The 27,407-nt window shown below is 41.4% G+C and overlaps 1 long non-coding RNA gene across 1 annotated transcript in view; it reads right to left on the bottom strand.

Moving 5' to 3' along the window:
• The window catches only part of LOC122562169 (uncharacterized), a 125,989-nt gene that overhangs the window by 63,164 nt on the left and 35,418 nt on the right, over nucleotides 1-27,407 (bottom strand). The window lies entirely within an intron of this gene.

The raw sequence follows: 27,407 nt of genomic DNA, 5'->3' as shown, positions 1-27,407 counted from the left end.
CAGTTAATATGACTTTTCGAGCGGTTGGAGAGAAACAGCACAGCAACCAAATGAGAAGGAAGAAGCTTAAATTAAATGCAAAATAAAAAAAGGCCTGTGATGTTGCAAATGGGAGAGAATTACAGAAAACATGAGATCAGCATCTGTGGAAAAAACATGACAGGCCAACATTTTGGATGATGGCCCTCTGTCAAAACAAAAACCAAGAAAAATCCCTGTAGGCTCCTTGGGAGAAAGCATTCTGAAACTCTGGCTAACCACTTAATAGAAAAGGGATGGTGGCTTCACAGCTGGAACTTTCTCTCCTCCAATCCCAGCTAACAAAGTTGGAAAATATAACTGCTCCTCCACATTCCCTAGGGATGTCTGCATCAAACAGCAAAGTGTGTATGATGTCAAGGAAGTTGTGAAAAAATAGTGTGACTGTAACCAAGTAAAGTCTGACTTGAAAGGGCAAACATGCAGGGAAGAGTGTAGAAAAAACAACACATTAAATAGATGACTTGAAAAGCTAAGCCAAACACAAAAATATCTACATCTTGGACCTTGAAGAAATAGTAGAATATATCAACAATCGCTTCTACAATTTAAAATTTTTTCAGTCAGTTATTGTAAAGGTGTTCAAAATTTAGATGGAATTGATGGAGAAACTGTTCCCATTGGTGGAAGGATCAAGAGGCCATAGAGCCAATCAGAAAAGAAGCTGCAGTGACATGAGGTTGAGCCATTATTTTACACGGTGAGTGGTTAGGATGTGGAATGAACTGGCCAAGAGTGTGGTAGAAACAGGTTCAATTAAAACTTTCAAGTGTTAGATTATTAACTGAACATGAAGAATGGGCAGGGTTAGGGAGGAGAAGGTATGTTACGAGGTCCTTCAGAGAGCCAGAACAGAAAGACAGCCTTCTTCTGTGCTGTAACATTCTACGTTCCCCCCTTTCCCTCTGACAAAGACCCACTAATATATGAATTAGAAAAGAAAAACAGAAAAAGGCCATTTAGCTCTTCAAGTCTTCTTTGCTATTCAATAAGAAACTAGTTGTGTTCCAAATACCACATTTCCATCTGTCCCCATTAACCTTTTACTTCCTTGTCCAGCAAGAATCTATCTACCTCCACTCTAACAATATTCAATGCTCCACCTTCAGCACCTTCTGAGGCAAAGAGTTCTGAATTCACTTATTCTCTGAGAGAATCTCTCAGCTTTGTCATAACAGGCAAATCTTCAAATAATACTTCTCCTTTCTTAATTTTCCTGCCAAAGTAAACAACTTCACATTTAATTACGTTATACTCCATATGCCAGGATCTTCTTTATGCACTTAAACTATCAATATCTGTTGATGTTCATGTTATGTAATCTTCACAGCAAGTTTCCTATCTATCTTGTGTCAACTGCAAGTTGATCCACTGTGCATTTGTTCCCACCATCGAAGTCATTGATATAAATTGTAAAATGTTGACGGCCCAGCACAGACCCCTACAGAACTCCAATGATTGCATCCTGCCAATCAGAAAAAGACTCATTTATGCATAACCTCTGGTTTTTTTGCCAATTTCTTTCTCATCTGTGAATGTGACTCAGTTCAGGGGAACTGAATGTAGTTCAGTTAAACGGCAGACATGTAAATTTAATACTCTTTGAAATGGCAAAAATCAGGAAGAATAAATAAGATTCAATAGGTTAAGATTCCTTACATAGGTTAAAATGTCTACTGTACAATTAAAGGCCTGCATGAAATTAGGGGTAGCTCCTATCTTTAGCCTTTGGCAAGCTATGGTGTGTTATCAAGGTACATATATTGAGGTCTTTTGACTGTGAACCAGTAAATGAGGCATTTGCTATCCTTGAGAAAACAGTTTGCCATCACTGGAGATTTAATGAGATTTTCATCCAGGCCAAAGAGTTAGCAAGGAATCTGTAGGCAGAATCAAAGGAGGAGTTGTGAAGCAATGAAACATCACAGTCAGTAATTCCCATTTTGTTTAATTTACAGGCAAAGGACATTGATGTATTCATACCTGCAATAAGGTTAAGGTCCTAGTGAGCCTTCACATCAGGGAACAATGAAAACAATCTTACAAACGTAGCTATTTCTATTATAGATTATACAACAGTATGAGAAAATCAGCATAAAACAGAAATGATGTCTCTTTTCTCTCTGCAGATACTTGTCTTAAGTGTTCCTTGTCAGCTGGATTGGGACACATCTTATCATTCAGGCATAGAACAAAGTTTGAGTTTTGAATTTTAAATGTTTTGCTTTTGTTATAATAGAAGATTTTTCTTTTCCGAAACTAATTGTTTATGTTCACTGCGAGGCAGAATCTGGAGGCAGATCTTTGCCTCCACATAACTCCAAAAGGCAATTTTGTATGGAAGTAAATGGGATATTGTGGTTCAGGGTTAAACTGCAATTTGTATTCAGTGGGAGTCTTACAAAAGTTAATCAAACAGCCAGTAACATATTACTTGCATCTTAAACTTGTTCCTGAGAACAGAATAATTAAATGTGCATTTTCTTAGTCCTTTGATGGATTCATTTACTTAATTATTTGTTCCAATATTTTGACATTTGTTATCGGAGTACACTTCACCATCAATAAAGATTTATCCCATCGCTGTCATGGGGATCTGTAGTTTGTAAATCAATGATATAATGAAAGCTACAGCAAATACAACAGGCTGAGAGAGTTTCTAAGAAAATGGCCTGAATTTCATCAACCTCTGGATGATGGAACAAAGCAAGGAGGGTAAGAAAATCGCAGGGCTCCAGTTTGGAATGCCTTCTTTTCTGTCCAGTCCTTAGTGAGGTTTCCCAACAACAGACGAGAGGCATTCTGAGAGGCAGATTGGTTGCCCACACCACAGAGCAATCAGCAGGTTTTCATAACTGAAGCCACAATTCAGGCCCGTTTTAAGGTGTTACTGGCATTTCGTTTTCAGCTTCGGAGACCACTAGCTTCAAGAGGCAGCCTTCCTGCAGCAGCTCGGGCAGGGAGTATTTTCATCAGAACTGGAAACTCCATATTCCACGCAAGGAACCTCAGGCCTGCACATCAACCCTCATGGTGCTAATGGTCCCCTTAGATAGGCTTCACAACACCTTATCTTACACCTGGGCAGCCTACAGCCCAGAGGACTCAACACTGAGTTCTCCAGTTCCACATAATCTCCCTTCCCTCGCCCTGACTCCCTTTCCAGCCTCTTCCCCTTATCCTTCCTTCCACTCCTCCCAGCCACCTACCGGATTCATTCCTCACATAGACCAAACAGATCGTACCCTCTACCTGTCTTCACCCATCCCACTTCACCACCCTGCCCTTGCCACCCCCTTTATTTGCAGCTCCCCCTACACCCACCCACCCCAGTCTTGAAGAAGGGTTATACCTGAAACATCGACTTCTCCACCTCCTGATGCTGCTTGGATTGTTGTGTTCTTCCAGTCTCCTGCCTGTTTACTTTGGATTCCAGCATCTGCAGTTTTTTTGTCTCGGTCCAATGATACTTAATGCCCTTAGCCCCCTCGAGCTTTTATGTACCTGTCTGAGGGCACCAGTGTTTGTAGGTTCCCTCGAGGTCTCCTGCCTGCCTCACAAGCACCACCTCCTCTCATTTGGGTTGCGAAGCATTTGGAGGCACCAGCCCTTTAATTGGTCAGTGGTATCTGAGCCCCAGATGCCATTCTTCATCTGGAGGTTAGCTATGGTGAAAGCACTGAGCCAATTCCACTGCAGCAACTGCAGACTTGGACACTACTTTTTGGCCCAAGGCCAGGATTGGGGTAAAGTGCGGGTTCTCAGATCAAACTTGCAAGCTTTCATATTTGACAAATGCCGTGAAGAAATCCCAGATCTTTTCTCAACAGTCCAAAAACCAACATTAGGAATCAATATTGATTATTTCTATCACTCAGGTGGCTGGAGTGTGAAAACTGAATGATGAATTGTCTCCCAGCTCAGATCCCCCAAAACAAAACCTATTGGAATTTTCAGATGGTACCACAGTTTATACCTGGAACAAACTCAGGCAATTAATTCACCACTGTCTCCATCTAGCATTGTATACTTACTGCACACACTGATATGTGTGGCAAGGAGTGAAAGAAATCATAACAATCCATTTAGTCAACCAAAAATCCTAATTTGTGGCTACAGTTTCACATGAATGTACAGAAGAACGGGGATGTGTAATTGGAATACATATCCAATTTGTGCAGCTCAGAATAATTCCTCCTACATTAGAATGTATGAGTATAACTATTGTTAACTTATAATATAATACAAATCGTGTCATTTCCATCCTAATTCTGTAATGTCAATAGTGTGCCAGTAATTGTTGATTGACCAGTTGAGCTGCAATGGAATCATGTTCCAGCATATAAAATCCTTTCAGGGGAGGGGATAGGGAATTAACACTGTAAGAACAGCTGGGAAAAGATAACGTTCAAGATAACAAATACTTCAGAAGTGCGAAATGCTAACATTATAAGTTTAAAATCTGTGAACATGTTTCATGTTCTGAGTTGGAATGAGTAATTGAACATTGAGTCATGGACAGAAAGACAGGTGGTTGACTGTGGCTCTTTTGGGGAGTCAATTTACTCCATCACTAGATACATAGACTGGTGAGTATGTGAAAGAGTTTTTTCCAATTCCCTGGCCACCTCGCATTATGAGCCCTCTTACTGGCAATTTGCTAAGCTTTTATCAAATTACAAATGGTAGTGTTAGGCGACGTTCTGTGGGAAATGCAAGCACTTTGTCAGCAGGTACTTGTTACTACGTCACTGGAGACTGGAAGAATTATCACTTTGGGGGTTCCCCTTAAGAAACAGAGATCCTCCTTCCCTCCTCACCATCAAAACTCTGTAAATTCTCTTCATTTCAACTACATTTGATCACCTCTACTAACCTTTTCACTTACATTTAGTCCCAATTTTCACCTATGTGAAACATCTTGAGCCGTATAGTAGAGTGCAAATGCAAATTTCTCTATTTCTTCACTGCAGGTACTGTTTTTTCAAATGCTTTCCAATTTCCAGCCACTCCATTGTCACGACCGCTTCCTCCCCCCACACTCCCCACCTCAAACAAAAGTCAAGATATCATTATTGGACAATTGAAAAATGAAGGAATAATAACCACTTTAGACTTGCATAAAATTTGCAGAATACTTCTGTTAATGCATCAAAAGCTAATTCTTTATTACTTAGTGGTTCTATTATACTTGGCATTTTCTATTAAGACTGATATCATAAATAGCGATAAGATTCATGATCAGATAATCTCTTTCAGAGATACTGATTGAGGTTCACCAGGTGCACAGAACATGTCCCTTTGTCTGTATGCAGTGCGCAATGTGCTACTGTGACCATAGAGTCATAGAGATGTTCAGCACAGAAACAGACCCTTTAATCCAACTCGTCCATGCTGACTAGATATCCTGAACTAATAGAGTTATAGAGTCATAGAGATGGATAGCATGGAAACAGACCCTTCAGTCCAACCTGTCCATGCCGACCAGATATCCCAACCCAATCTAGTCCCACCTGCCAGCGCTCGGCCCATATCCCTCCAAACCCTTCCTATTCATATACCCATCCAACTGCCTCTTAAATTTTGCAATTGTACTAGCCTCCACCACATCCTCTGGCAGCTCATTCCATACATGTACCACCCGCTGCATGAAAAAGTTGCCCTTAGGTCTCTTTTGTATCTTTCCCCTCTCACCCTAAACCTATGCCCTCTAGTTCTGGACTCCCCGACCCCAGGGAAAAGACTTTATCTATTTATCCTATCCATGCCCCTCATAATTTTGTAAACCTCTATAAGGTCCCAGCCTCCGACGCTCCAGGGAAAACAACCCCAACCTGTTCATCCTGTCCCTATAGCTCAAATCCTCCAACCCTGGCAACATCTTTGTAAATCTTTTCTGAACCCTTTCAAGTTTCACAACATCTTTCCGATAGGAAAGAGACCAGAATTGCAAGCAATATTCCAACAGTAGCCTAACCAATGTCCTGTACAGCCGCAACATGACCTCCCAACTCCTGTACTCAATACTCTGACCAATAAAGGAAAGCATACCAAATGCCTTCTTCACTATCCTATCTAACTGCGACTCCACTTTCAAGGAGCTATGAACCTGCATTCCAAGGTCTCTTTGTTCAGCAACACTCCCTAGGACCTTACCATTAAGTGTATAACTCCTGCTAAGATTTGCTTTCCCCAAATGCAGCACCTCACAATTATCTGAATTAAACTCCATCTGCCACTTCTCAGCCCATTGGCCCATCTGGTCAAGATCTTGTTGTAATCTGAGGTAACCCTCTTCGCTGTCCACTACACCTCCAATTTTGGTACCATCTTCAAACTTACTAACTGTACCTCTTATACTCGCATCCAAATCATTTATGTAAATGACAAAAAGTAGAGGAACCAGCACCGATCCTTGTGGCACTCCACTGGTCACAGGCCTCCAGTCTGAAAAACAACCCTCCACCACCACCCTCTGTCTTCTACCTTTGAGCCAGTTCTGTATCCAAATGGCTAGTTCTCCCTGTATTCCATGAGATCTAACCTTGCTAATCAGTCTCCCATGGGGAACCTTGTCGAACGCCTTACTGAAGTCCATATAGATCACATCTACTATTCTGCCCTCATCAATCCTCTTTGTTACTTCTTCAAAAAACTCACTCAAGTTTGTGAGACATGATTTCCCACGCACAAAACCATGTTGACGATCCCCAATCAGTCCTTGCCTTTCCAAACACATGTACATCCTGTCCCTCAGGATTCCCTCCAACAACTTGCCAACCACTGAGGTCAGGCTCATCGGTCTATAGTTTCCTGGCTTGTCTTTACCGCCCTTCTTAAACAGTGGCACCACGTTTACCAATCTCCAGTCTTCCGGCACCTCACCTGTGACTATCGATGATATAAATATCTCAGCAAGAGGCCCAGCAATCACTTCTCTAGCTTCCCACAGAGTTCTCGGGTTTCCAGTCCCATTTTTCAGCACTTGGCCCATGTCCCCTCTAAACTCTCCCAATTCATATACCCATCCAGGTGCCTTTTAAATACTGTAATTGTACCGGCCTCCACCACTTTGGGAAAAGCAGACCTTGTTTGCAAAAACTCAGAACATAGTGTCCAGCATTAGATGCGATTTTGCTCTTAGAAAACATTTATTTAAATAAGCCTGATTGCACCAAGAATTACAGCAGAAACTAATGTAAGGCTATCAGATAGGCTCGTAGTATGATCCATTTGTGTGTTCTCGAGCTACATTTATTTACACTCAGGACCCTGGTCTTTAGAAACATAGAGCCCGAAAATAGGAGCAAGTGTAGGTCATTTGGTCCTTTAAACCAGCACCACCATTCACTATGACCAAGGCTGATCATGCAATTTCAGTACCCACTCCTGCCTTTTCTCCATACCCATTGGTCCCTTTAGCTGCTGGGGCCATGCCCAGCTCCCTCTTAAATATATCTCATGAACTGGCCCCAACACTTTTCTGTGGTAGAGTTTACAACTCTCGGTTTTTACTTGAAATGTCAATTTTCCTGCTCCTTGGATGCTACCTGACCTGCTGTGCTTTTCTAATACCACACTTCCAGCATCTAGCCTGTCCAGTCCCAACATGGCAAGACGAACATACCCACGTATTGCAATATCTTCAATGAGGAAATGGTTATGGAGAAAATCAATTGCTTTTGCATCCCCATGGTAATGTCCTGATTTGACCTGTCTGGTTTGAGTTTAAGCATATACTAAAATGTTTAGTTAACAGATCCTGCTGCATCTCCATCCCAGCCATACCCCAAACAATTGTTGTTTCCAATTAAAAGTTGATAAGTCAAAGTAAAAAACTTTGACTTTGTATCTCTTTTTAAGAATGATTAAGCTCTAACCAAAGAGGAACCTCGATTATCAGGCAATCAATTATCTGAATATCGGATTATCCAGCAAGATCGCAAGATCCTAATGCTCAGCTAAACTATGTTATCTGGCATTCGAATATCTGGAATGTGATTCACTGGACGAAATACTGCCTGACCATATCCTTCAGCTAATTGAGGCTCCTCTGCAAATGCAAAGGTGAAGAACATTGTTTAATTAAGTACTTAGAATATTGAGAAAGAGAAGCGGTTGGAACATTGAGTTGGTAGGTAATAAGCAGACATATCTAATGCTATGAATAAATCCTGGTCAAAATAAGAATTAGCATGTAGTTTCATACGTACCAAACTTGCTTCAGACCAGATTGATATGATACCAAATGATCTTCTCCGCTGTCTTCCAAAAATTATTACGGGATTTTTTACAGCAATCTGAGTTAGCAAACAGGACTTTGGTTTGATATCTCATCCAAAAGACATCCTTTACCACCCTTTAATGTCAGCCTAAATTATATTCTCAAGAATCCAAAATAGATCTTAAATCCTTGACAACTGACTACCTACTGATGAGAAAATTGCCATTTTGTTGAAATGAAAAGAATGGATGGAGAAAGTACAGTTGTAAGCAGTCTTCTTTCGAAGCTGTGCAGGCATATGGTCTCGCAGTGATCTGAAATGTACGGCGCAGGGAACAAACACACTGCACATGAGCCATGCTCCCTTTCGGATAAGGGTCTATACAGATGCTCATCAATCCTACAGTGACCAGGCACTGCATCAAGATGGCAGTGGACAGCAAAGTCAAGTTTGTGGGAAAATGAGAAGAGGCAGAAACTATTTCAACTGGAACCATAGCTGAAGGGCCTGAATGGCCTCTTCTTCTTCCGATATCCCCTACACATCAATAAAACTCAGTTTTTAAAGTGTTATGTCCTTGCAGAAATGTGTTAAGCTGACAATGCTTTCTATAATTGAAGGGTTAAAACTAGACTTGTAAACTCTTTCTATTTTACTCCAGCTGTCACCTATGTGACCCAGTCCTTTTGCAAGTTGAGGTTTTGTGATTTATTTTAAAGCTCCCCTATAATTGTAGCTGCTGTTTCATGTCTCGAGGTGCCCAGCTGGTACTAACTATCCTTCCCCATCCTCTGATGTACAGATGTGGCTTATAGAACTGCTGGGATTTCATTTATTGCTGGTGGAACAGCAGTTCCTACATAAATGTCATTCACAGACAATGCCCTGAGAGGAGGCTGACTTAAGTGACATTAACATCAGCCGCACTACAACTTCAGCAGAGTGTCTTTTCAACCTCACTCATGCTGCAAAGTATGAGTATGACAAGGACACCAGGAAATGAAGATTATGATTTTAAGTGAGAAATGCATCCTACTAGAAGGAGCCACTGGAGGAAGCAGCACGTATTTCCCAAACTAGGAATCCGGCACTTCAAGCTGTCACACAGCCTCAGGTGCAATGAATTGTGGCCTGACTGAATTATTCTGCTGTTATAGGGTTCACATGGTAGTGTCCCTCCATCTGAGCCAGGAGGTCTGAGTTAAAGTCCCATCTGCTCTAGAGGTGAGCCATTACATCTCTGAACAGACTGATTGGAAAATATATCCAAGTGTTAATGAATTAGTGTTGTCCTTATGAGCAGTCTGCGGGGGGAGGGTTGTGTGTGGTGGTAGTGTCCCTGTCTTTGAGAGAGAAGGCTTGCACTCAGGTCCCATTTACTCCAGAGGTGTGTCATAACACATCAAAATAGGTTGACTGGAACTATCCTGAACCTACTGATCCTGGGATGAGCTAACCAATGTTCTAAGTAATCCTCCAGTGAGGAAATTTCCATGTGTTTACCAATGTGTCTATACACTGATCCTGTGATTAATCCTAGAGTTAACAACATGTAGCTAAAGTGGTAATGTATATTTAATCTTACATTGAGTTTGATGTCTCACAGGAGACTATCAGATTTCTTAAAGGGAATATAACTGGCTGCTAAGTAATAGGTAACAAGCGTTAATGTCTATTGATTGAAGAAAATGAATAGGCTGCCTATTTCATTCACTCCACACAGAATCTTGTGTTCTTTAACTTTTCAAGTTTCCCCTTGCTGATCATTGGATGGTTAAGGATTCATAGGCAGTTACCCCTCTGGCTGAAATGACAGTTCTCATGCATTAGGGCAGTAATTCTGTGTCTTTCTGATGGGGGATTGTGTTGTGAAGGTGGAGGTCGGTACAATCACAGCATTTAAAAGTCATCTGAATGGGTATATGAATAGGAAGGGTTTAGAGGGATATGGGCCACGTGCTGGAAAAAGGGACTAGGTTGGGTTAGGATATCTGGTCAGCATGGACGAGTTGGACTGAAGGATCTGTTTCCGTGCTGTACATCTCTATGACCCTATGACTCTATGACTCTATTGAATTACCTGGGCGCATAGCAAGTCTTTTGTTCCTTTGCTTCCTGCATGCCAACACCTTGGCTAGTCAGAACCAACATGCCAACCACAGATAACCAGCATCCTTTAACCCTGCAGTATAAATTCTGATTATTTGAAATTTAGCATTGTTGCATTCGTCCTGATGAACGTAGTTACACAGCTTCAGCAACATGTCTCCCCTTCCTGCAAAGTTCAAGCTCTGTACTGAATTGAATTGAATTGAATTTATTGTCACGTGTACCGAGGCACAGTGAAAAACTTTGTCTTGTGAGCAATACAGGCAGGTCACAGAGTTAAGTAGTATAGATAAGTAAATAATAGGTAAACAGTGGCAAAAACACAGGTACAGGTGAATGTTAAGAGTTTGTGAATCCATTCAGTATTCTAACAACAGTAGGATAGAAACTGTTGCGAAACCGGCTGGTGTGTGTGTTCAGGCTTCTGTACCTTCTCCCTGATGGTAGAGGTTGTAGAAAAACATTACCAGGGTGTGATGGATCTTTGAGAATGCTGGCGGCCTTTCCTTGACAGTGGGCCTGGTAGATGGATTCAATAGATGGGAGGTAGGTCTTCGTGATTGTCTGGGCTGAGTTCACCACTCTCTCTAACCGTTTCAGGTCTTGAATGGTACAGATGCCATACCAGGTAGTGATACATCCAGACAGAATGCTCTCAATAGCATATCTATAAAAGTTGGCAAGGGTATTCGCCATCATGCCAAATTTCCTCAGCTGCCTGAGGAAGAAGAGACGTTGTTGGGCCTTTGTAGCCAGTGCTTCCACATGAAGAGTCCAAGAAAGCTTGTTGTGGATGACCACTCCCAGAAGCTTGACATTCTCCACTCGTTCCACCTCTGTGTTGTTAATGTGTAGGGGGGCATGAGTAACATCCTGCCTAAAGTCAATAATGAGTTCCTTGGTTTTGCTGCCATTGAGAGCTAGGTTGTTCTCAGTGCATCATTTTTCCAGGTCTTCCATCTCCCGTCTGTAGTCTGTTTTGTTGCCAAATGAGATTTGACCGACTATGGTGGTGTTGCGCAGTGCTTTGAGACATCCTGAGTTAGTGAAAGGTGATGAATAAATGTGAGATTTTCTTAATTCAGTGAGCAATTGTGTCTACTCAAGCACTGCAGGAATCATAGCTGAGGTCAGCTTTCTTGTGATTCAATATCCATCCACTATTCAATTCACACTTTCTGACATATTTATGAATGAGAACCTTGGACTAATTGTTTATTTCTGCTCAGGAGAGCCACGGAGAGATCTGCCATCCCCAATGGCTGAGATATGCAACATTAGCATGGATCACATTCCACTCCGATTGAATTGCCTCAAGACTTCATAATAGGCCAGTGCTGGTGAAAGTATGGAGACCTCTGGGGCTCAAAACATGATGCCCATAAACGGCAGGGCAATGGGAATGATCCTGTGGGAGGATATTGGGTGAGTGATGTAAATTAAAACCAGGACCATGTATAGAAATATTAATGTGCCTTTAACTCTATATGTGTTATCACACTGTTTGCTTATTGCTTCAGAAGCCTTTCACCTCTAACAACCACACTCTCCCTGAAACTAACTGAAGGAGGGTCTGAAATTACAGAACGACAAGGTGTTGCTCCATGCAAGTTGGAAAAATAATCAGAATTTTGCTAAAGTGGGGAGGAATTCCAAAATGATTATGCTTTTGACATATATTATGAAGGGATGGGCTTGGATTTCCCTTCTGGCATTGAGATTGCAAAGTCAGCAGCAGATCCAGTCCTGACCCCGCACTGCCTTGCTAACAGCCAGCGGGTGAGACTTTAGAAGGATTAGCCTATTGGTGGGCAGAAGGCACACATCCCATCCAAGTATTAGGAACAGAGGGTGGGTGGGCTCTCGAAACTGAAACGTCAATAGGAGCCTTCCAACATAGGAAGGGTAGCAGCCTGCAGTTCAGTGAAAGATGACAGAAGGTACAATTCTCTCTGCCTTCTCCGCCCTTTCTGTAAGCCGTTACAAAAGCAATAGGCCCAGCTACTAGGTCACCTCTGTGGAGTGTGAGGGAAGCTCTTTCACAGGGTTGCCTATGCTGCAGCTGGGGCTATGTGGGGATGACTGTTTCTGACAACCCTTAGATTCTGGAGCACTGGCCTTTCTGCTCAGCTGCTGGATACTTGCTTTCAGGCATCTGACAGTCTCCGGATACCATGTGACTTGGGGGTGTTGGGAGGGTGGGAGAGGTGGGTTGCCACAGGTTCCAGTCAGCCTCTACTTATTGGCCAACTTAATTGCCTTAACAGGTTACCTGCTGTTTGGGTAACTGTTTCTCACCAACCCTGGCCTTTTTGTTTATTAATTCACAGGACATGGATGTTGCTGGCTAGGACAGCATTTATTGCCCATCCCTAATTGCCCAGAGAGCAGTGAAGAGTCAATCACATTGCTGTGGGTCTGGAGTCACATATAGGCCAGAGTCACATAAGGGTGGCCTAAAGGACATTAGTGAATCAGATGGGTTTTTCCAACAATTGAAAACAGATTTATGATTATCATTAGCCTCTTAATTCCAGATTTTCTTTATTGAATTCAAATTCCACCATCTGCCAAATCAGGATTCAAACCTGGGTTCCCAGAGCATTGCCTGGCTCGCTGATCTAGACAACTGGATATGTCAGTTGCTGGAGCTGTGAAAGGGTGCTAAAATGCAGGCTGGCATCAGGATATCCTTTACAGCACATTTACATTCCTGCACCCTTGTTCCCTATATCAGCAAAGGGGGCCCTTTGATTGGCAGCCCCTATGCCACCTTAAACATTCACTCCCTCCATAACTGTTGGACCAGTACTTCACAATCTCATATTTTATAAAGAACTGTAAAATCTTATCAACCACAGAGATCAGACTAAATCCCTTATAGTTTCTTGTCTTCTGCCTCCCTCCTTCTTAAACCAAGAATCTTACATTCGCAACCTTTCAGTCCTCTGGGACCTCCCTGACTACAGTGATTCTGAAAGATCACCACCAATGCATCCACAATCTCCTCAGGTATCTCCTTCAGAACTCTGGGGTGTAGTCCATTGGTCAGGGTGACTTATTCATCTTCAGACTTTTCAGCTTTCTCAGCACCTTTTCCTTAGTGATGACCATTATAGTCACATCTTTTGAAGTTCTAGTATGTTGCTGGTGGCTCATCAGGAATGAGCCCTCATTCCTGATGAAGGGTTTTTGCCCAAAACATCGATTTTCCTGCTCCTCGAATGCTGCCTGACCTGCTGTGCTTTTTCAGCATCACTCCAATCTTGACTCTAATCTCCAGCATCTGCAGTACTCACTTTCGCCCATGTAAAAGCTGCCATAGCAAGGAGCAGTCACTATCTGTGTCTATTTGACAAGTGTTACAACCAAGCCTGTAGGTGCAAATAAATTCCTCTCTTCAATCCTCTGTTGGGTGTAACAGAATTTAAGTTCCCAATTCAATATGCTGTGAACGTGCAGTTAGACCATGTAGAATCAAGCTAGGTAAACAAAATTGAAGAGTTAGTTTTATTGCAATCTGATTAAAATGTTGTACACATCCCGAGTCATGTGGCATACACACATGTACCAGGCATGCAAGAAGACAGAACAAGGCAGAGAGAGAGGGGAGTTGGAATTGAAAAACAATTACAGTTCTCAGGTGAAGAATTTATTTGAGGGCTGGGGTTAGGATTGCAGCTGAGCAGCTTCAGTAATTCAACTGCTGGTAGCTGTTTGGTGCAGATTTCCATGTTTGACTGTGAAATCATAGATGGTTTTCTCTCCTGGTTAATCAATTTTGCAGAGTCAGACAGACCATTTTCAAAGAGAGAGAGATGTAGTGTTCTGTGAGGAGTTCTTCTTCTCGATATTACCACGTTCTGAAGTGAAAAATACAAGTGTATAATCATGGCTTTTCACAAGTAGGGGGAATTCATTGCACAAATCGTAACTGTTGGCTCACAATGGGTGAAACCTTTCTAACTAGGAATTTGATGGTTTATAGTTTGAGTTGTCCTGTTATCCTTTGACATGAATAAGGCGGCTTTTCCGCTCTCCTTGTTGCATAATGAGTGTCTGACTTAGGTCTTTGTTCCAACAATACCTGTATTTGAGAAGTCTCAGCCCCAGAGACTTTTAAAGATCTCATTGTAAGCTATACCTTCCAGACAATGAATTTCAATGTTCAGGTAATTAGCCTTGGACAGTATTTTCAGGGCGTAGCAGATATTTTAGCTGCATTATTTAGAAATTGCTTTGCAAATGATCTTGGCTTCTTTCAGCTGATGTGACTTTGTGATGGACATTTTAATGTATCCCAACTTGTTTTCTCTCAAGCCAAAGTCCGAGGCTTTTCAGTTGATCAATGAGATTTAAAGATTAATAGCATATATTTTATTTCACAATGAAACAAGTCAAATAAAGCATGTACTGGACAGAATAGATAAGAGAAGCCCAAAATTTGTGGATTTTGTGGGAACAAATTGAGCACAGGGAAGAGTGAATCAAGTTAGGACTGTATGCATTGTGAAATAGTTAGGAAAATAACATTGGCTGAGGGTAAACTCCAAATGCTGCCTCATAGTCACACAAGCTCTTTCAGAGAGAGAGCCATTTAACAATTTTTCAGCTGTAACCAAGTGAAATATTAGGATTAGGGCCTGTCAGAACTGCATACAATTTAGCTTGACTTCCAAACCAGTTATGTTTCCCTTAATTGAAATGTGTTGCTGATTCAGCTGGTAACCCTATAACCCCCTCTTGTCTGTGTAGACTCCCAGCCACATTTGAATCTCAAAATCAAATGGATGCATTTTGAGGTTTGAATCCCTTTCAGTCCATGGAGGCATGTCATCCCATCATGTGTTTGACAGCTCTCTGCGAGAGTAACTCAGTGGCTCCCCTCCTCTTTAGCCACATGGTCCTATAAATCTTCCTCTCCAAATAATTATTCAATTCCCTTTTGAAGGCTACAGTTGGGTCCATTTAGCTCCACCACAGTTTCAGGCTGTGTATTCCAGGTCCTGACTACTCGCTGTCCAAAAACATTTTGCTTGTGTTTGCCTTTGATTCTTCTTGAACCGTCTGGAATCAAAACTGTCTGGTTCTCAACCCTTCCATCAATGTCTGGTTATCAGCAGTGTCCAGGCCTCTTGGGAGTTTGAACGCTGCGATTAAATCTGCCTCCAAATTTCTTTTCTCTGAGGAGAATAGTCCTGGCCTCACCAATCTGCTGGTTGAGCCAGACTTAAGAATAAAATGTAATTTAGAAAAAAAATCTATTTTTTCTGTTCCTGTGTGAATCTCCTTCCTGGATCACAGGTTGCTGGAGGAAGACTCCCTGACTCCCTGAGAGCTGACTGGTCTGCTGGTATTTATCTAAGCGCATGTTATGATGGTCAGTTCAATCACTGGGGAGTATGCCCAATAAGGAGACATGCAACAGGGTCACATGTCGCATGCCACTGACAGCAGCAATCCTGGTCAGTTCACTAGATCCCAGTTAAACCTGGGCAGTAATGTAGTGAGAGTGTTCTTATTGCTGTTATAACTGAAGTCAGTGATAAGACTAAATGAATTAACTCCACGTGATATCAAGAAATGGTTGAGGGCACTAGATACTTCAAAGGCTATCGGACCTGACAACATTTCAGCAATAGTACCGAAGACTTGTGCTCCACAACTAGCTGCTCCTCTAGCCAAGCTCTTCCAGTGCAGTTACAATACTGACATCAACCTGACAATATGAAAAATTGCTCAGGTATCTCCTGTACACAAAAATCAAGACAAATCCAACCCAGCTAATTACCGCTCCATCAGTCTACTTTCGATCATCAGTAAAATGATGGAAGGTGTCATCAACAGTGCTATCAAGCAGCACCTACTCAGTAATAATCTGTGACACCCAGTTTGGGTTCTGCCAGGGCCACTTGGCTCCTGACCTCATTACAGCCTTGATTCAAGCATGGACAATAGAAGTGAGGAGAGGATGACAGCCCTTGACATCAAGACTACATTTGACCGAATGTGGCATTAAGCAAAACTGGCATCAATGGGTATCAGAAGGCAAACTCTCCACTGGCACCTATGATGGTGGTTTTGGTTGTTAGAGGTCAGTCATCTCAGCTCCATGACATCTCTACAGGAGTTCCTCAGGGTTGTGACCTAGGTTCAACCAACTTTAGCTGCTTCATCAATGACCGTCCCTCCACCGTAATGTCAGAAGTGCATAATATTCAGCACCATTTATGTCTCCTCAGATACAGGAATAATCCATGTTCAAATGTAACAAATTCTGGAAGATATCCAGGCTCGGGCCGACAAATGACAAATGCCTGGCAATGACCATCTCCAGTAAGAGACAATCTAACTACTGGCCCTTGACATTTAATGGTGTGAACATCACTGAATCTCCAACTATCAACATCCTGGGGGTTACCATTGACCTGAACCTCAACTGGACTCACCATATGAATACAGTGGCAACAAGTGCAGGTCAGAGGCTAGGAATACTATGGCGAGTAACTGAACTCAAATGAAAGAGAGCACAGTGCAACTCCCAAGTATTTATGTCCCTGACTTTTCAAGAGCCAGATACAGGCTCCACCCAGCATTTGAAGCACCTCATTCTAATTCCATGTCCCATGTTGTGAATTCAATTCAATTTAAAAGCTGTCATTCAGTTTAGATTTTCAAAACGAATGGCACCCAGAGATGGTGCCTTTATCTAGAGGGCAGTGCCCAGCAAAAGACATAAAATGAGAGGAGGTAAACGTTTCAAATTTGGGATAGAAATAGGATTCCGATACTGGAGGCTTTGTCACAAGGATGAAGAGGAATAAGACTGTTGCACTGGTTTTACCCCTGACAGGAAGATCAGAAAATTATCTTTCCTGTACAGTTTTCAAATCCTAGGGCATAATTATGTGAACACTTATTTTTGTTTGGCAATTTCTGCATGTCAGGGTTTTCTTAAATTAAAACCTATCTCTTTCCTGATGAATTAGTTGGGAAAGGTAGAGCATAGTCAATGTAAGTAGACCAGAATTTCGAGATAGAGCAGATTAGCTAACCTTAGCCACAGTGACAATTAAGGGGAATGCTGTAACTGTCGCACTCATGGATGCATGCCATTCAGACTGAGTTCATCAGGCTTTGTAGACATGTACCATTTGTAGTGAACTATGTGCCTGTGGAATTTGAGTTGGTTCTGTGCTATCATCAGAGGAGAGGAGGTGAAATACTTCAGAAATGAGAGAGTGTTTTGAAGGATTTTAAGACTGAGCTTAATTGCCTATATGCTTTGAGGAATGCTGAGCCAAGATCAGCTGGAGTAGTTCCTGCCACTCAATGAGCATTTATAGTTCATAATCAACCAATATGTGCCTGTTAGTGTAATTTTATCATGTTGATACTGGAGGATAGAGAACATACCTAAGACAGTATTTGGTGTTGGCTTTGTTTGAATCTTATACAGGAACAATTCCTCTGTCTTAAACTGTGGAGTGTGGTGACTTCATTATTTTAGAATTTAACTGTGATCTTGGATTTCCTCTTTCTTTAAAAATAAAAGAGTTTTGGTCCCTATTGTTGCTAGGTTTGCCGATGAGTGGATAGCTGGAGGATCAGGTAGTGCTGAGGAAGCAGGGAGGATGCAGAAAAACTTGTACAGGCTAGTGGAGTGGGCAAAATGGAATACAATGTGGGAAAGAGTGAGGTTATGCACTTTTTATGAAGAATAAAGGGGAAGCCTTCAGAAATCTGAAGCACAAAGGAACTTAGGCATTCTTATTAAGAGCCATCTTAAAGTTAGCAGGCAGGTTCATTTGGCAGTTGGGAAGGTAAATGCAGTGTTAGCATTCAAGAGAGCTAGAATACAAGGGCAAGGATGAACATTTGAAGCTATATAAGGCTCTGGTCAGATCACATTTGGAATATTGTGAGCAGTTTTTGGTCCCATGAGTGGCTTGGAGAGGTTCTTACAGAGTCTGATGTCCCCATGTATCTGATGGAAGTGATCATGGGTTTGGAAGGTGCTGTTCAACAATCTTTGGTTAATTTCTGCAGTGCATCTTATAGATTGAACAAGTTACTGATATCAATCAAGTGGCTGCTTTGTCCTGGATGGTGTTAAGCTTCTTGAGTGTTGTTGGAGCTGGCCTCATCCAGGTGAGTGGTGATCACATTCCTGACTTGTGCCCTGTAGATGGTGGATAGGCTTTAGGGCATCAGAAGATCACAGTTAAATTCTAAAATAATGAAGTCACCACACTCCACAGTTTAAGACAGAGGAATTGTTCCTGTATAAGATTCAAACAAAGCAAACACCAAATACTGTCTTAGGTATGTTCTCTATCCTCCAGTATCAACATGATAAAATTACACTAACATGCACATATTGGTTGATTATGAACTATAAATGCTCATTGAGTGGCAGGAACTACTCCAGCTGATCTTGGCTCAGCATTCCTCAAAGCATATAGGCAATTAAGCTCAGTCTTAAAATCCTTCAAAACACTCTCTCATTTCTGAAGTATTTCACCTCCTCTCCTCTGATGATAGCACAGAACAACTCAAATTCCACAGGCACATAGTTCACTACAAATGGTACATGTCTACAAAGCTCGATGAACTCAGTCTGAATGGCATGCATCCATGAGTGCGACAGTTACAGCATTCCCCTTAATTGTCACTGTGGCTAAGGTTAGCTAAGTTGAAACTTTATTGCTGGAACAGCACAGCGGGTCAGGCAGCATCCAGGGAACAGGAGATTCGACGTTTCGGGCACAGGCCCTTCTTCAGGAATCCTGAAGAAGGGCCTGTGCCCGAAACGTCGAATCTCCTGTTCCCTGGATGCTGCCTGACCCGCTGTGCTGTTCCAGCAATAAAGTTTCAATTTTGATCTCCAGCATCTGCAGACCTCACTTTCTCCTCTAAGGTTAGCTAATCTGCTCTATCTCGAAATTCTGGTCTACTTACATTGACTATGCTCTACCTTTCCCAACTAATTCATCAGGAGAGAGATAGGTTTTAATTTAAGAAAACCCTGACATGCAGAAATTGCCAAACAAAAATAAGTGTTCACATAATTATGCCCTAGGATTTGAAAACTGTACAGGAAAGATAATTTTCTGATCTTCCTGTCAGGGATAAAACCAGTGCAACAGTCTTATTCCTTTCCATCCTTGTGACAAAACCTCCAGTATCGGAATCCTATTTCTATCCCAAATTTGAAACGTTTACCTCCTCCCATTTTATGTCTTTTGCTGGGCACTGCCCTCTAGATAAAGGCACCATCTCTGGGTGCCATTCGTTTTGAAAATCTAAACTGAATGACAGCTTTTAAATTGAATTGAACTCACAACATGGGACATGGAATTAGAATGAGGTGCTTCAAATGCTGGGTGGAGCCTGTATCTGGCTCTTGAAAAGTCAGGGACATAAATACTTGGGAGTTGCACTGTGCTCTCTTTCATTTGAGTTCAGTGATTCTCCATGCATGAGAGTTGATTTATAGTAAACTGATCCATGTCTGAGCCCAAGAGCAGAGAACCTTGTATTGGCAAAGCCAAACTGCTAGTAAAAGTGACAGTTACATTAATGAAAAGAAAGTAGGTTTGAAAGAAGTTGAGGGAGCTCATTGCATAAAGGGAATCTAATGTCCACAGTATCAGCAAAAGTACAATACTTGATTTTACTTTGAGAGTGAATGTTTGGTGCAGGTCCTTAAGGGTAATGAATCAATGTTCTTTGCTTGTTCTGTAGGTAATTTTGCTAGTGGAAGTGGGTGGAGCTGAAGACTTTTAAAAGCTGCCGTTTTTCTGTTTGCTATCCCTCTGGCAATGTGCCTGAACTGATTACAACAAAGACTTATATTAAACAGATGTATTGTGGTATCCTAGGTTGTAATTTGAAGTAAATTTAAACTGTAATTTGGAGTGTGACTGTACAGGACACTGCCAGACTATTTTAAATAAAAGCTTTTAGGTTTAGTGACTAGTGCTGAAACATTCTAGACTAGTGCTTCAGCCATTTGTTGGTGTTCTTACTTCTAAGGTAAAACATGCAGTTGTTTGGTCTGAACACAGTTGACATTCAGATCATTTTGCTGATAGTTTGAATACCACGCAATTATTGATTTCCTCCTCAAAACCATTCAGTTATCTGATCATAAACTTAACTTTATGGTTTGTTTTGCACAGCTGGCTGTCTCTACTGCTCAAGTATCTCGAAAACTAGCTAAAAATTCACAACAGAATTACCTCTTGGGTTGATGTGGATTGTTACAACCAGAACCAGGGCAAGGTTTTCCAAGTTGTTATGCTTCCAGGATGGATACCCCAAATTATTAAGCTCCCGGATGAGGAGAGATGAATTAACTCTCTTTCTTTATTCACCTCCTCCTGCCTGGTTGCAACAAGATTGATTTAAAAACAAATCCTTTCTTTTATGGATACCTTTCTCCCAAATAAACTGCTGTTTTAGAATGATTCAGTTTAACCAGGCTTTCTTGAGTTAACAAAGAATGAATTTATGAACTACTAACTGTAAGACTCAGTAATGCATGTGCACCAATTAGAAATAAAAGGTGTGCCCAAAAAGATAAAAGTTCTTAAAAAAAAGATACATTCAGTCTCTGAACATTGTAACGATCACAATGGAATTTACTGGTAGCACTGATGTTGGTAGTTATACACTTGATTTAAAGATTCTTAATTTTGTAAGTTGATTGAGACTCTGGAAACAGACCCTTCGGTCCACCTCATCTTAATCTGACCTAGTCCCATTTGCCAGTATTGGACCCATATTCCTCTAAACCCTTCCCATTCATATACTCAATGTATCCATTGCCTTTTAAATGTTGTAATTGTACCCGCCTCCATCACATCCTCTGGTAGCTTGTTCCATATATGTTCCTGTGTAAAAATGTTACTCGTAAGGTCCTTTTTGAATCTTTCCCCTCTCACTTTAAAGCTATGCCCTCTAGTTTTGGACTCCCCCACCCTAGGAAAAAGAACTTTGGCTACTCACCTTATCCATGACCCACATGATTTTATAAACATCGATAAGGTCACTTCTCATCCTCCAAAACCCCAGGGAAAAGAACCCCAGTCTATTCAGCTACTTCCTACAGCTCAAACCCTCCAATCCCGGCAACATCCTTATAAATCTTTTCTGCACACTCTCAAGTTTAACAAAATCTTTCCTATAGAAGTGTGACCAGAATTGTACACAGTATTCCAAAAGTGTCCTCACCAATATCCTGTACAGCTGCAACATGGTGTCCCAACTCGTACACTCTGTGTTTTAACCAATGAAGGCAGATGCGCCAAACGTTTTCTTCAAAACCTTGTTTACCTGCGACGCCAGTTTTGAGGAATTATGCACCTGCACCCCTAAGTCTCTTTGTTCCGAACACTTCCCAGGGCGCTACGATTTACTGTATAAGTCTTACCTTCATTTGCCCTACCAAAATGCAACATCTCACATTTATCTAAATTAAACTCAATCTGCCAATCCTCGGCCCATTGGCCGAGCTGATCAAAGTCTCATTGTCCTCTGAGATAATCTTCCTTACTGTCCAATCCACCACCTATTTTGGTGTCATCTGCAAATTTATTAGCCTTGCCTCCTATATTCACATCCAAATCATTTATATAATTAACGAAAGGCCATGGACCCAGCACCGATTCTTGGGGCACACCACTGGTCACATGGCTCCAGTCTGAAAAACAAACCTCTACCACTACCCTTTGTCTCCTACCTTCAAGCTAATTTTGTATCTAACTGGCTAGCTTCCCCTGGCTCCCATTTAATCTAACCTTATTAACCAGTCTACCATGTAAAACCTTGTCGATCGCTTTGCTGAAGTCCATATGGGCAATGGGGTCTACCACTCTGCCTTCATCAGTCTTCTTTGTCACCTCTTGAAAAAACACAATCAACTTAGTGAGACAAGATTCCACAAAACCATGTTGACTATTCCTAGTCAGCCCTTGCCTTTCCAAATGAATATAAATCCTGTTCCTCTGAATCCCCACCAACAACGTAAGGTTTTCATCAGTCTATAGAATCCCAGATTTTTCTTACAGTCTTTCTTAAATAATGGCACCACATTGGCCAACCTCCAGTCTTCTGGTGCTTCACCTTTGGCTGTTGATGATACAAATATCTCAGCAAGGGACCCAGCAATCTCTTCCCTAGCTTCCCACAAAGGTCTGGGAAGCATCTGATGAGTTTGCAGGGATTTATCTATCTTTGTGCATTTTAAAACATCCAGCACCTCATTTTTTTGTAAATGAACTCTTTTGAAGACATCACTCTTTATTTCTCCAATTCCTCAACTTCCATGTCTTTCTCCACAGTAAATACTGAAGCGAAATATTTGTTTAGTATCTCACCAATCTCATGTGGTTCCACACATAGACCTTTGATGATCTTTAAGGGGCCCTATTCTCTCCCTGGTTACGCTTTTGCCCTTAACGTACTTACAGAATATCTTCAGATTCTCCTTAACTTTATTTACCAATGCTATCTCATGTCCCCTTTTTGCCTTCCTGATTTCCCTCTTAAGTATACTCCTGCTGACAAATGCCTTCTTTTTCTTGACCAGAGCATCAATTTCTCGAGTCATCCAGCATTCCCTACACCTATCAGTCTTGCCCTTCACACTAACAGGAACATACTGTCTTTGAACTCTCATTATCTGATTTTTAAAGGCCTCCCACTTCCCAACCGACCCCTTATCTGCAAATAGCCTCCCAATCACCTTTTGAAATTGTTCTGATTTCTTTCAGCCATGGCTGAATTCGAGCATCCAGGATGAGAGAGAGTCCTTTTCTAATTCTATTTCCTCTTGTCTGGCTTGCAGGCGAGTTGGCTTAAAGGACTCAGAGTGACATCATTCCTTTACCTACAAGGGGTGACTAAGAGATAGTTCTTTGGCTGTGACCAACAAAGCAAATCCTTGAATCCAGGTTAGTATGCTTAGGTACCATAGCTCATTGACATAGATGAGAATCTCAGTCCTGCTTTCAAATGCAATTATAGTTTAAAATGGTTTCTTTGCAGCTATTTAATTTACATCAACAACAAATTTTGCCTATTTTGGCTCCTTTTTAAAAAAACATGCTTTAGAATTGCTGGTGAAAAATGTCCATAGTGCTTCTAGGGTTCCAAATTGCAGTCACACATCAGTACGTGTCAAATTCATCAGAAAATGCAAATTCAGCTTGTTTGCAATATCTATTGAATATAATAAAATAATTATTTCCATAAATTCATGGTCTTTAGCTGCCCTAATTTCTATTCCTAGGCGAAAATGAGGACTGCAGATGCTGGAGATCAGAGTCAAGATTAGAGTGGTGCTGGAAAAGCACAGCAGGTCAGGCAGCATCTGAGGAGCAGGAAAATCGATGTTTCAGGCAGGAGCCCTTCTTTCCTGCCAGACACTCATCCTTTTGAGTTAAAATCCCAGTCTTGGACTTATGCCTGTGGTTTTTCTCTGCACTGCCTCTAACCTTGGATGTCCTTTTGTGAGACTTGGTCTCCAGAATTAGATGAAGCATTGAAGATGTATTCTGTCTACATTATTGTAGTCCAATCATGACTCTCTCCATATGTACATGATTATAGTTCAGCATTATATTTACTTTGATGAACTTTGGCCCAAAGTGACTGAATATATTGATTATTTAAACTTTACTTGTGTCTTTGATCTCTGAACTTTGCTCATAGTTACTTCAACAGATGTCACATTATCATGCAGAATTAAATGACATCATCTGGCTAGTCAATGTGTTAGCAATCCTAGTCTCATTACCCAGATCTCTCCCCTTAGTCCCTCTTCTTACTTCATTTCAAATGTTTATCTGCTTTTCTCCTCAAGTATGCAGTGGGCTCTGGCTCGACTATTTTCGAATGCAAAGAATTTCATGCTTCAGCAATTCTTTGCATCAAGGAATTTCTCCGAAATGTTTTCCTCCCTTTCTTCATGACAGTGTTAAATAGATGGTCCTTATCACTCTTTACTAGTTGGAGAAAGTAATCTTCACCTTATTCATTTTATCAAACTCTTCATCATTTCAAAACAAATCCATTAAATTTTCACTGTACATTTTCCATGGCTTTAAAATCCCACCTATAGTGGGGCACCCGAAATATCTCTTTATTATTGCATAAGACTGTACAATGTAAGAGCAGCAATAGGCCATTTGGCCATTCAATGGGATTATAAATTATCGAAGAATCCTCAATTTCACTTTTATCCCATAATCTGTGATTCCCTTATTGATTAAAAATCTGCCTGTTACAAGCTTGAATAGACTTGATAATCCTGTCTCAAGAGTTCCTTGTGGTAAAATAATTTCACAGATTTACTTCCCTCCCCCCCCCCACCCCACCCCCCCATATAATAAATTCCTCTTCATCTATCAGTGCTCCCTTACTCTGAGGATATGCTCTCTCTCCTTGACTCTCCTACAGGAGAAATGACCTTTCTTTACCTATCCTGTCGGTTCCCAAAGAATCTTGTTTTTTTTAATAAGCTCTCCACCCATTCTTCTAATCTCCAAAGAATTTAGGCCCTAACCTTGGATGTCCTTTTCATCATAAGAAAATCTCTCCATACACAGGGTCAACGTCGTGAACCTTCTCTAGATTGCCTCTAATGCCAATATATCTTTCCTTAGATATGGGAACCAAAACTGTTCACAGTATTCCAGATCCAGTTTGGCACATGCCTTGTACAGTTTTAAAGAGACTTCTCTATTTTTATACTCCTTTCCTTTTCAAATAAAGGCCGATATTTTATTTTCCTTTCCTATTACTCACTGAACTTGGATGTTAGCTTTTAGTGATTCATACATGAGGACTCCCAAATCCCTCTGTGCCGTAGCTTTCTTCAGTCTTTCTCCATTTATACAACATTCAGCTCCTCTATTCTTCCTGCCAAATACATTCGCTCACATTTTCCCATATTATATTCCAATTCATTGCCCACTTACTTAACCTGTGTATTCTTCACCAGGTCCTTTGTGTCATCTTCACCACTTGCCTTCCCACCTCTTTTAGTGTCATCCACAAACTTGGCTATTGCACATTCACTTCCCTGATCAGGATGTTACTTTGGCAGTTTTGCAATCCTCTGGCACTTTTCCTGATACTAAGAATGCTTGGAAGATTACTACAAGTAATTATTACCAGTACAACCGTGACTACTTCCTTTAATATTCTGGAATGCATCCCATCAGGTCCGGGGACAAAGTGCCCTTAGGCCCACTTTTTCCTGAGTACTTTTGTTTATTGATAATTACTGTATTTATTTCCTCTCTCCCATTTGCCCACTGGTTATTTAGTCTTTTTCAAATGCTATTAGTGTTTTCTACTGGAAAGACTGATGCAAAGTCTTTGTTCAACTCCTCCGCCATTTCCACCTCTTTGACTACATATTTTGTGTAGGAGAAAGTGAGGTCTGCAGATGCTGGAGATCAAAGTTGAAACTTTATTGCTGGAACAGCACAGCAGGTCAGGCAGCATCCAGGGAACAGGAGATTCGACGTTTCGGGCACAGGCCCTTCTTCAGGAATCCTGAAGAAGGGCCTGTGCCCGAAACGTCGAATCTCCTGTTCCCTGGATGCTGCCTGACCTGCTGTGCTGTTCCAGCAATAAAGTTTCAACTACATATTTTGTGTTCCAGGTTTTATGCTTTTCTTGGTCTATATCCACTTCCAGTTGCACCTTAAAAAAATACACATCCTGCGTTCTCTGTGGGTAGTTTCTAACAGCAGGTTCTGCCAAGTTTTGAACTCTCAGATTACTGGATTCAGAGTCTAAATAGACAAAGTCTTTTCACTGGGGTGAGGGAGTCCAGAACTAGAGGGCGTAGGTTTAGGGTGAGAGGGGAAAGATATAAAAGGGACCTAAGGGGCAACCTTTTCATGCAGAGGGTGGTGCGTGTATGGAATGTTCTCCCAGAGGATGTGGTGCAGGCTGGTACAATTGCAACATTTAAAAGGCATCTGGATGGGCTTCTGAATAGGAAGGGTTTAGAGGGATATGGGGCAAGTGATGGCAAATGGGACTAGATTAGGTTGGGCTATCTGGTCAGCATGGTCGAGTTAGACCAAAGCGTTTGTTTCCATGCTGTACATCTCTATGACTCTATGACTACACGAGTCTATGACTCTATGACTAACCATTACACCATGGTACCAGAGCTCCCTAATCTGCTATATTTCCCTGTTCTTTTATATTTTGCTATTCATAGCATATCGGCATTTCTTATGTGTCTCAGCATTGAATTACAATTGTCATCGTTATGTTCCCACCTCTCTAGCTCCTCTTGATGTGTTTTCTAGTTGTATTCATCATTTGCCAAATTTAAGTGTCATCAATGAATGTCAGCAATGTTCTCTCCCCTGATCCTATTTGCCCTGAACCCTATATATATATTGAAAACAAAAGCAGGCCTAGCTTTAATTGCTGGGAACACACTTTTCAATGAGCTGAGTAACACCCATTAATACTAACCCTGTGTTTACTATATTAAGTTGCCATTCATACTGCCATATTTTTCCTTATACAGGCAGTGCCCAGGTTGTGAACAAGTTCTGTTCTAGAGCCCATTCACAAATCAATTTGTACACATGTTGGACTACAGTGCCTGACAAAAAGCTTTGTAATAAACCAAAGAACTGCGGATGCTGGAAATCTGAAAGAAAAGAAATTTCTGAAGAAACTCAGCAGGTCTGGTAACATCTGTGGACAGAAAGCAGAGCGAATGTTTTGAGTCCTGTGATCCTTCTTCAGAACTGAGAGCAGCTAGGAAAAGGTGATACATATGCTGAAGACAGGGGGTGTTGTGAAGTGATGGAAAAGGAGTAAGTTATAGATGGAGATGGAGTCCAGAGGGTAAGAAAAATGGTTAGGCCAATTAGGTGAATACAGGGATGATAATGGTAAACCAGGAAGAAAGAAAAGCCAATAGTGGGGACTATAAGTAGGTGAAAGTGGGTTAGCTGTGCTGAAAGTAGCTCCAGGGCCTGGGGTGTG

Source organism: Chiloscyllium plagiosum, unplaced genomic scaffold (assembly GCF_037043375.1).
Source record: "Chiloscyllium plagiosum isolate Xiang-an unplaced genomic scaffold, Cpla_swu_hap1 HiC_scaffold_25, whole genome shotgun sequence".
Classification (NCBI taxonomy): domain Eukaryota; kingdom Metazoa; phylum Chordata; class Chondrichthyes; order Orectolobiformes; family Hemiscylliidae; genus Chiloscyllium; species Chiloscyllium plagiosum.
Note: the sequence above shows the minus strand (reverse complement) of the source record. Positions and strands in the feature narration are given on the sequence as shown.